The following is a 9,324-nucleotide window of genomic DNA, read 5'->3' on the forward strand; positions in this document are numbered from 1 at the left end:
GGGATTGTCATGGTTTTATACCAGTCAAGTCACTTCCTCTATTCTTAGGCTTGTCAGCTGCCCTTCAAAGAAATACTGGATGACCTTAAAGGGACATTCCGGTCAAAATTTAAATGTGCATAGATCAATTACATCTTTCACCAGAAACATATTTGCAATATACATGTATTGGGAAAAGGTTTACTAGTAAATGTTATCACTGTTTTAGTGTTAGTATTTTTCTCTGCACGTGCTAGATATTCTCAGTGCACCAGCTTTTTTAATACTGCAGCTGCTCAGAGAGCAGCGGGGCTTGTATCGTGTGAGCAATTAACAAACTGAGTCATTACCAGATGGTACAAGCACCTTAAGCTCTCTGTTTAAAATGCTGGTGCACGGTGCATACTTAAATACACATTTGAAACAGCTATAGCTTTTATTAGAAGCATTTTTGCTAATGCATGTATATTACAAAAATGCTTCTATTCAAAACTTAAATGCATCTATGTAAATTCCAATTTTGTCTGGAATGTCCCTTTAAGGTGAACCGGCACAGGTGGTAGGTGGATTAAGACAATGGTCCCTATCTAAACCTCTACCTTATGCCCTACCAGAGACCCTGATATAAATATATATATTCTAATTAGCTATAGACATGCACTCATTCCAATTTCTTCAACTCTTAGCCTGGGTGCATCCCTTTTTTTCATATCCATGAGGCTCAATAACTGAAGGGCACTCTCAGGTCTTTATTATAAAAAATCTTTGTTTTATTTATATTCCATCAAAATTCTGTGTCATCGTTTCAGCTTAGTAACAAAAATTGATGTCTTGAAAAAGGCTTCTGGATTAGCCAAAATGTTGGCACTGAATTTTGATGGAATATAAATGAAACAAAGATTTTTTATCGTAAAGCCCTGAGAGCGCCCTTCAGTTATTGAGCTATATATATATATTGACTGCCAGTTGTACACACACGCAATGTATATACACCAACATGACTGACAACCAAAACAGAAAGCAGTGCTGTAACCATTCTGTGACTTCCAGTAGCCCATGTAACAGTGATTTTTTTTTCTCGGCTGACAATAATAAATAAAGTAGTGCATATACAGTGCCAGTTATTGCTGCCACCATATTTATAATGGATAGAAGAATTCATCTGACACTCAAGGGAGTCCAAAGTCTTCTCACTCACTAATTTATACTGCTCATACAGGGTGACATTACTTTGTGTGGCACAGTCCTGCTTGGGACTAAGTATCCAACACTGTGAATGTTCAACCTTTTCTCCATTTTTAAAAGTTTACTCTTGTACCCTGTTTGGAAAAGAAGTGTCACTTTATACGTCTGCAATTCTCATTGATTGATCCATAATCACATGTCCTTCTCCATCATCTGTCCCATTGGTCGGTAGTAAATTAAACTGAATATTTTCTTAAACTTGCAACTTCTGTCTGAACCATGACAGTTTCATGTTGACTTGAATTTTCCTTTAAGGGATTCTGCACTATTTTTGTTACTGTCATAAAGTTTACCTCAGCTCAGCGGTCTTGTTTTTAATGGAAAAAAAAGTGTAACAAATACTGATATAGTGATATAGCGATAACACAAGAATTAAGTAAAACGTACAAATATATCCTTATCCATTGCATTGTCACATTTATAATTAATAAAACATTGTATCACACTTATTTGCACTAGCATTCCATATTTTATGTGTGTTCTGATGTGTATGGTGAAAATACAGTGATTGCTGACACAATACTCACTGATGCAATGACTGAAGTTTAGCAAATCAATCCTCTAACCTCTATATCAAAATTCAAGTAATCTGAACTTATTTTAATGTTAATATGTTAATGATCTAATTTGTACATGATCCTTTGACTGTCTGTGTGTAATGTGATATGAGGCTTTTGGATATAACCAAACAAGACTGTGTTTACTGTAAGATATTGGTCACTATACTTTGCAGCTGTAAATATGGGTCTTATTGTTTGCAAAATGTGCGTTATTTTGCAGTCCAGGTACACATGCGTTGAAAGGTGTCCTAAGTATGTTTAACTTGTCTTCTTTGCTGTGACAATTTGTGTTTGTTGTCTGACAGTAAGGGACAGACATACCTGAGTTTCTGCATTTATTAAGCAATCACTGTTCAAAATGTTGCAGGGTCAATGTTCAGAATATCTTTCTGGATGCTGTCCAGTCTCTCTTTGGCAGAGGAAAAACCACAATTTTCAGAATTAAACTACAGAAAACTAGCAAAATAAATCATTAACATATGTTACAAGTTGTTTTTACTAAACATTTTGGGGAATTTCATTTTGCTTTTAATACCCCTTACAGTTTTGCTGGGTCAGTTTCTGTCCTTGGAAGCAATTAAAGGAGGACATTTGCTCAGGAAAAAGACCAGAGTACAGCAAAAAGACAAAATGTAAATCATTATTTATGCAAATGTCTGGTCTGCTGTGCTGGTTAAAGCAATAACTAATTGAGACTGAAAGTGCCAGGAATTGGAAATGGGTTAAACATTAATTGAATGTCCCAGAGTCACTTCCCATTTACTCTACTTAAATAAATCACCCATAAATAAAACCTATATTTGTATATACAGTATAGGTCACGATAAATGCATGTGACCTTTCCTTGTCTCAAGAACATTTGGTTTACGATAAATTGCTGTATGTAGGCTGTCTGCCAGAGGGGGGTAGAATTGATTGCTGTTTTATATGCTTTGCATTATCAGCATGTCCAGAGTAACTGAGACACTAACTTCAGAGAGCATTAGCTGCTGAGAGTGACAGCAGAGAGACAGAGCTACTTGCAGGAGACTCACTTCGGGAAATATGCTTTCATTAAAGGGAACTTGCAGCTATGCATGTTAAAGGGACATTAAACAAGTTGAGATTGTAATACTAAATGTTTAATTATATATAATAAAAAAACATTTGCAAAATCCTTTCATTAATTATTTATTTGTGCAGTTTACAGAATTATCAACCAGGCCAGATTGGTAAATCAAACCGGCCCTCAGCCCAGTCCCCCCCCAGCCCTTTATCTTGCCTGCTAAGTGTTCTAAGGGGCTACTGATCTGCTCCCCAGGCCCCCACACCCTGCTGCCATTAGTGTCCTTGAATAGATGCATTATGCGTGTGCACAAGGCTCACTCTGTGATCTCCCTCTGCACCCTCTGCCAACTGATGTGGCCCTGCGGTGCCGGAGGCCCACCAGGAAATCTCCCGGTACCCCGGCAGGCCAGTCCAGCACCGTTTACAACTGTCTCTAGTTGACATCAGCAGAGAAGGCAATCTAGGTTACAACATGGCAGCTCCCATTGGTTTATGCACACTAAAACTTTACACTTGCTTTTTATTTTGTAGCTAAGGGTCACTGAAAGTTAAATGTTTGAAGTATAATTTGATAGAGATGGTTTCTGAACATATCTATTAGTCAATGTATCACTTGGGTCTATGTAAGCATAATTAACCATCACTTGTAAAGGTTAAATAGATATGCTGGTTAGACAAGGATTGAAACCAAAGTAAAGTATATGGTAGATTTTCTTTTTAATATATATTTAGAATATATTTATAGAATTTACCTGTATGTCCAAATCTCATAATACTTTTTCCAGATTAGATTAATTTCAAGTATCAGACTCGCTAATACCGAGAGTTGGGGAAACAAATATCCAGGACTTTGTTATTTCGAACCATGCTCCAATTTCTTTGACTCTAAATGAACCAGTTAAAGCTAATTATAATTCCTTTTACTTTCCTATCTAGTTAAGTCAGTCAAATTTGTAGAATTTTTGAAACAAAGTTGGAGGGAGTATAGCATTAACAATATAGAATATAGAGAGAACATGGCAATTTATTGGGAAGCAGCCAAAGTGACACTAAAAGCGGAGATAACATCCTATTACATTAATTTGAAGAATGAAGGGAATATTGAAAATACTAAACTGCCAATAATCTCTCAGTGGCATACTCTCAATTTAGACTACACCCATCTAGGGAAAATAGATATAGTTATCTAAAAGCCCAAAAAGAGAGAGACCTGTTTCCACTGATACCTGGTCTGCAAAGCATGGTCAGGGCAGGTATATCACCTACACTGCGCACTGTGAAGCGGGCGTAACCCTTACACTACCTGATCGATACAACATCATACCTGATGTTTTAAAGCACGTTATTCCAAACAATTTAGGAATGTTAGGTGATTTATGCCCTTTATGGATTAAAACCAGACTCTGCATCAACTATGTAATTTTCCATGGGAGTTTTGCCATGGATCCCCCTCCGGCATGCCACAGTCCAGGTGTTAGTGCCCTTGAAACAACTTTTCCATCACTATTGTGGCCAGAAAGAGTCCCTGTGGGTTTTAAAATTTGCCTGCCTATTGAAGTCTATGGCGGTTCGCCCGGTTCGCCCGTTCGCAAACTTTTGCGGAAGTTTGCGTCTGCCGTTCGCGAACCCAAATTTTTAGGTTCGCGACATCACTAATTACTAACAATTCAGAGGAGATAACCTCACTCTTTCAGAAATTTTATGAAGATTTATATATCTCCCAGAATCCTGCGATGGAGGGTATTCAGAGGTTTTTGAAGGATTCAAAACTACCAGAGATAGATGCAGAAGACATTGAGATGTTGAATGCACCTATATCTGATAAGGAAATTATTAATACTATGAGACACATGAGGAAGGGGAAAGCCCTGGGACCGGATGAGCTCTGTGACGTGAGTCACCAAGATCTGAGGGCCTGTTATGGAACATTCTTTGGGCAGGAGGTACATGGGCTTAAGGATACCCAGAGACTGCATGGGAATGTGGAATTTTATATGCTGGACACCCCATGTACTTTCATAACTCTGTCTTATTTCCATGTCACCCTGTATCCATAAATACAGGATGGGTACAGGGTGTGAGTGCCCCTTGTGGGAGCAATTGTGACTCTATAAACCAAGTGGGCATAAAGGAGTTAATAGTTAATAAGAGCTGTTTATATATTTTGTAATAAGATCTATTTTATTTACGTTTCTGATCTGATTGTGTCTCAGAAGTCTGTCTGGGTAAACTGATTGTGTTCCTGTGTGATTATGTTAACTAGACTGCCCAAAATCAGATTGTCTGAGTAAACTTTCCTCCCCAGTTAATTAACTTGATATGTTAATCTGTTTTACCTGTGAATAGACAATTGTTAGAGGTTTGATGTATTGTTTGTATGTTTGCTTTACTGTTTAACCAATTGCCTCTGTAACCTGAAGCTTTGTGACTCTGGAATGCCAGGGTGTATAAATAGGTATGCTGCTTTTAAATAAAGTGTTCATTTTTTGTATTCAGACCACTGAGTGCTGCCTCAGTTCTGTTCCCCTACATAACTTTAGACTGCGGTCAAAGGGAGATACAAGGAGCTATTGCTCTGGATAAAGGGATGTCCAGGACAAGGGAAGTGTTCTGACGGAGGTACTCATTCGGGGTACCAGGCAGTCCATCACATTTGGTGGCAAGCACTGGGATTGATTTCTTGTCCTGCTGACAGAGGAGGAACGGCACTGTCACCCGCAGCTATGGAAGTGGAGCTCCTATGTCGAATGCAGCAAGTGCTGACCCACCTTGATGAACCTGTTTCTGCACAGGACAATCTGGGTTGGAGGGAAGTGCTGCCTAGCTATCAGTCCCTAAGCAGCACTAAAAAGATGCGCCAATGGCAGCCAGTGAAGGATCGCAGCCAGAATTTCTCCCCAGCAGCGGGTATATTCTATGAGAGAGGCAGAGGTCGGCCGGGTGAGTGATGCTCTGTTTGGGACAATTTGTTTGGGGTACTGTGTGGATACGGGCTGTGGGGAAATGGATCTACGGATTAACTTTGAAGTCAACCCGTATGGGGTCTCCTCCTGTGTTAGTCTCCTTCCGAAGGGGGAGATATGTGACGTGAGTCACCAAGATCTGAGGGCCTGTTATGGAAAATTCTTTCGGCAGGAGGTACATGGGTTTAAGGATACCCAGAGACTGCATGGAAATGTGGAATTTTATATGCTGGACACCCCATGTACTTTCATAACTCTGTCTTATGTCCATGTCACCCTGTATCCGTAAATACAGGATGGGTATAGGGTGTGAGTGCCCCTTGTGGGAGCAATTGTGACTCTATAAACCAAGTGGGCATAAAGGACTTAATAGTTAATAAGAGCTGTTTTTATATTTTGTAATAAGATGTATTTTATTTACGTTTCTGATCTGATTGTGTCTTAGAAGTCTGTCTGGGTAAACTGATTGTGTTCCTGTGTGATTATGTTAACTAGACTGCCCAAAATCAGATTGTCTGAGTAAACTTTCCTCCCCAGTTAATCAACTTGATATGTTAATCTGTTTTACCTGTGAATAGACAATTGTTAGAGGTTTGATGTATTGTTCATATGTTTGCTTTACTGTTTAACCAATTCCCTCTGTAACCTGAAGCTCTGTGACTCTGGAATGCCAGGGTGTATAAATATGTGTGCTGCTTTTAAATAAAGTGTTCATTTTGTGTTCAGACCCCTGAGTGTTGCCTCAGTTCTGCTCCCCCTCCATAACTTTAGACTGCGGACAAAGGGAGATATCAGGAGCTAATGCTCTGGATGAAGAGATGTCCAGGACAAAGGGAAGTGTTCTGACGGAGGTTCTTATTCGGGGAACCAGGCGGTCCATCACAGGCTCCTTCTTGAATTTTATTGATTATTAAAAGAAGAGATCATGTAGGATCTAAAGGAGCTTTATGAACAATATTACCAGCAGAATAAAACAATTACAGCTCAATTTAAATTAGCAAATATAATATTATTGCCAAAAGATGATAAATATCCTACCCAGGTGTCCTCATATAGACCTATCTCGCTCTTGAATCTTGATTATAAGATCTTTATGAAGACTGTAGCAGATAGATTGAAAGTAATTTTACCAAAACTTTTACATATAGATCAAGCAGGTTTTGTTATGGGAAGAACGACTGAGTTAAATATTAGGAACATTTTACAGGTGATTTGTCATTATAGCGGAGATACTGGGGGCATTGATGTCTCGGCCCTGCCGGAGGCCTTCCTGCTATCTCTGGATGCAGAGAAGGCCTTCAACAGAGTCGAGTGGAAGTATATGGAAGCGCTGTTGTCTGTGTTTTGTTTGTCGAGTGGAAGTATATGTTTGAGACCTTGAAGACGTTTGGTCTGAAGGGGAACTTTTTGAATTTGGTGTCTAATGTATATTCGGATGCTAATGCTTCCATTTTAGTGAATAATTGTATGTCACCTTCTTTTTGTCTAGCTAGGGGAACCAGGCAGGGAGGCCCTATGCCGCCACTTTTATTTGATTTAGTCCTGGAGCCCCTGGCTATAAGACTTAGAGAAATACTAGTCAGTGTTAGAGTATGTAAAGAAAGTTTTCAGTTAGCCCTCTTTGCGGATGATTTAATGTTGTGCGTATCTTTGCCAGAAAAAAAGTTGGCAAGATAATAAGTATTTTGGAGGAATATGGGAAGATCTCGGGATATACGATAAATTACTCTAAGTCTAAAATTCTATGGTTAAAAAGAACAATAAGTAAGGAACAGACATATCCATTTCCTGAGACAAAGAGTTTGAAATATCTGGGTATATATCTTTCGGCAGACCCAAGTAAATGGTATAGCCTTAATATATCAGTAATTCTTCAAAAGAGTGCTGATAGTTTAAATAAGTGGGTTAACTTGCCTCTTTCTTTGTCAGGTAGAGTGGCAGCTTTTAAAATGTTTACCCTCCCTAGAATACTTTATCCACTTAGGATGTTACCTTTGGCTATTAAAAAACAAGATATTTTTAAATTTCTAAAAGCTTTAAGGTATTTTCTTTGGAGAGGGAAAAAAGCAAGGATTAGTCTAGATAAACTATACCTACCAAGTATAAAGGGGGGATTGGCCTTACCTAATATTAAATTATACAATCAAGCAATTCTTTTGAGGTGTCCCCTGGACTGGTTAGCACAAACAGACAATTTTACAAATTGTAATATGGAGGAATCAATAAGTGCCCCTTATTCTTTGCCTTTTATTCTACATGCATCAAATAAAGAGTTAGGACCAGAAATTTTTGCTCACCCATTGTTGAAAGACATTCTTGTAACTTGTAGAAGAACGATGAAGGTGAAAGGAGGGCGCTATATTATTTCAAAATATCTGCCCTTTTTAGGGAATCCGAGATTTACACCTGGGTTACAAGGTGGGGTATTTCAGGTCTGGAAAAGGAAAGGAATTGTCTTACTCAAACATCTGATCCTTTAACGACAAAACCATATATTTTTAGTGATTTTCAAAGGATTTATAAGTTCCCTAAAAAAGAATGGCTACATTTTAGACAGGCAAAACACCACTTAGGTCAGATGATTAGGGCTGTACCGGAATTAGGTCATAGTCACCCACTATTGGACTGTCTTAAAATTTAAAAAGGCCTAATAGCTTGTATATATGCTATTTTACAAAGTAAGGTAGAGGAAAAATTAATTAAAGAATATAATAACAAATGGGATAAAAGCTCTCCCCTATTCAGTTTGGGAGTCAAGATCGAGAAGAGTTTGAGGGTTATAAAGGGTCTAACAGGTTCAGCCAACTTTGGAGAATCCCATTTTAGACTTATACAATTTGACTATATTACGCCGAGAAGAGCACAAAAATGAAAGTTGCAAATTGAGAACGTTTGTAGGAAATGTAGAGAATCAGATCCGAATATCTTACACTTACTAGCGACATGCCCAAAATTACAGTAACTTTGGGGTAAAGTTGAATTCTTCCTCTCCTCAATCTTAAAGGAAAAGATCAAAATAACAGTAGAAAATATATTATTTGTAAATAAAGTATCGGAATGGGGGCCTAAGTACAAATTTATTCAATGGGGAATTGTGTTAGTTAGATCTTTGTTTTTTAAGAATTGGATAAATAAGGAAATCCCCTCAATAAAAGCAATAAAAGACCGGCTAGCTAGACAGGCTTAAATGGAGGCACTTGATACTAAATTCTATAAACCTGGCGGAATTAAGAACTATAAGAAGGTTTGGGGAAGCTTCATTGAGTATTCAGGGAAGGACTTTCAGTTAAAAATAAACTAAATTATACCTGTAGGGGATTTTGCTACTCAGGAAGAATGAGAGCGTGGAAGATTTGATGATTAGGGGGGGAGGGAGAGAGAGTGGGGGGTAATATTTTATTTTATCCTCTTTCCCTTTTTTTTTTCTTTTCTTTTGTTTTGGTTGGGTTTGGGTTTGTTGTGTTTTGTTTGTTCTTGGTCCGGCAGCGATTCTCGCTCAGTTTTTGATGGCATTATTTAGCCTAGATGAT

The sequence above is a fragment of the Bombina bombina genome, chromosome 10, assembly GCF_027579735.1.
Source record: "Bombina bombina isolate aBomBom1 chromosome 10, aBomBom1.pri, whole genome shotgun sequence".
Classification (NCBI taxonomy): Eukaryota; Metazoa; Chordata; class Amphibia; order Anura; family Bombinatoridae; genus Bombina; species Bombina bombina.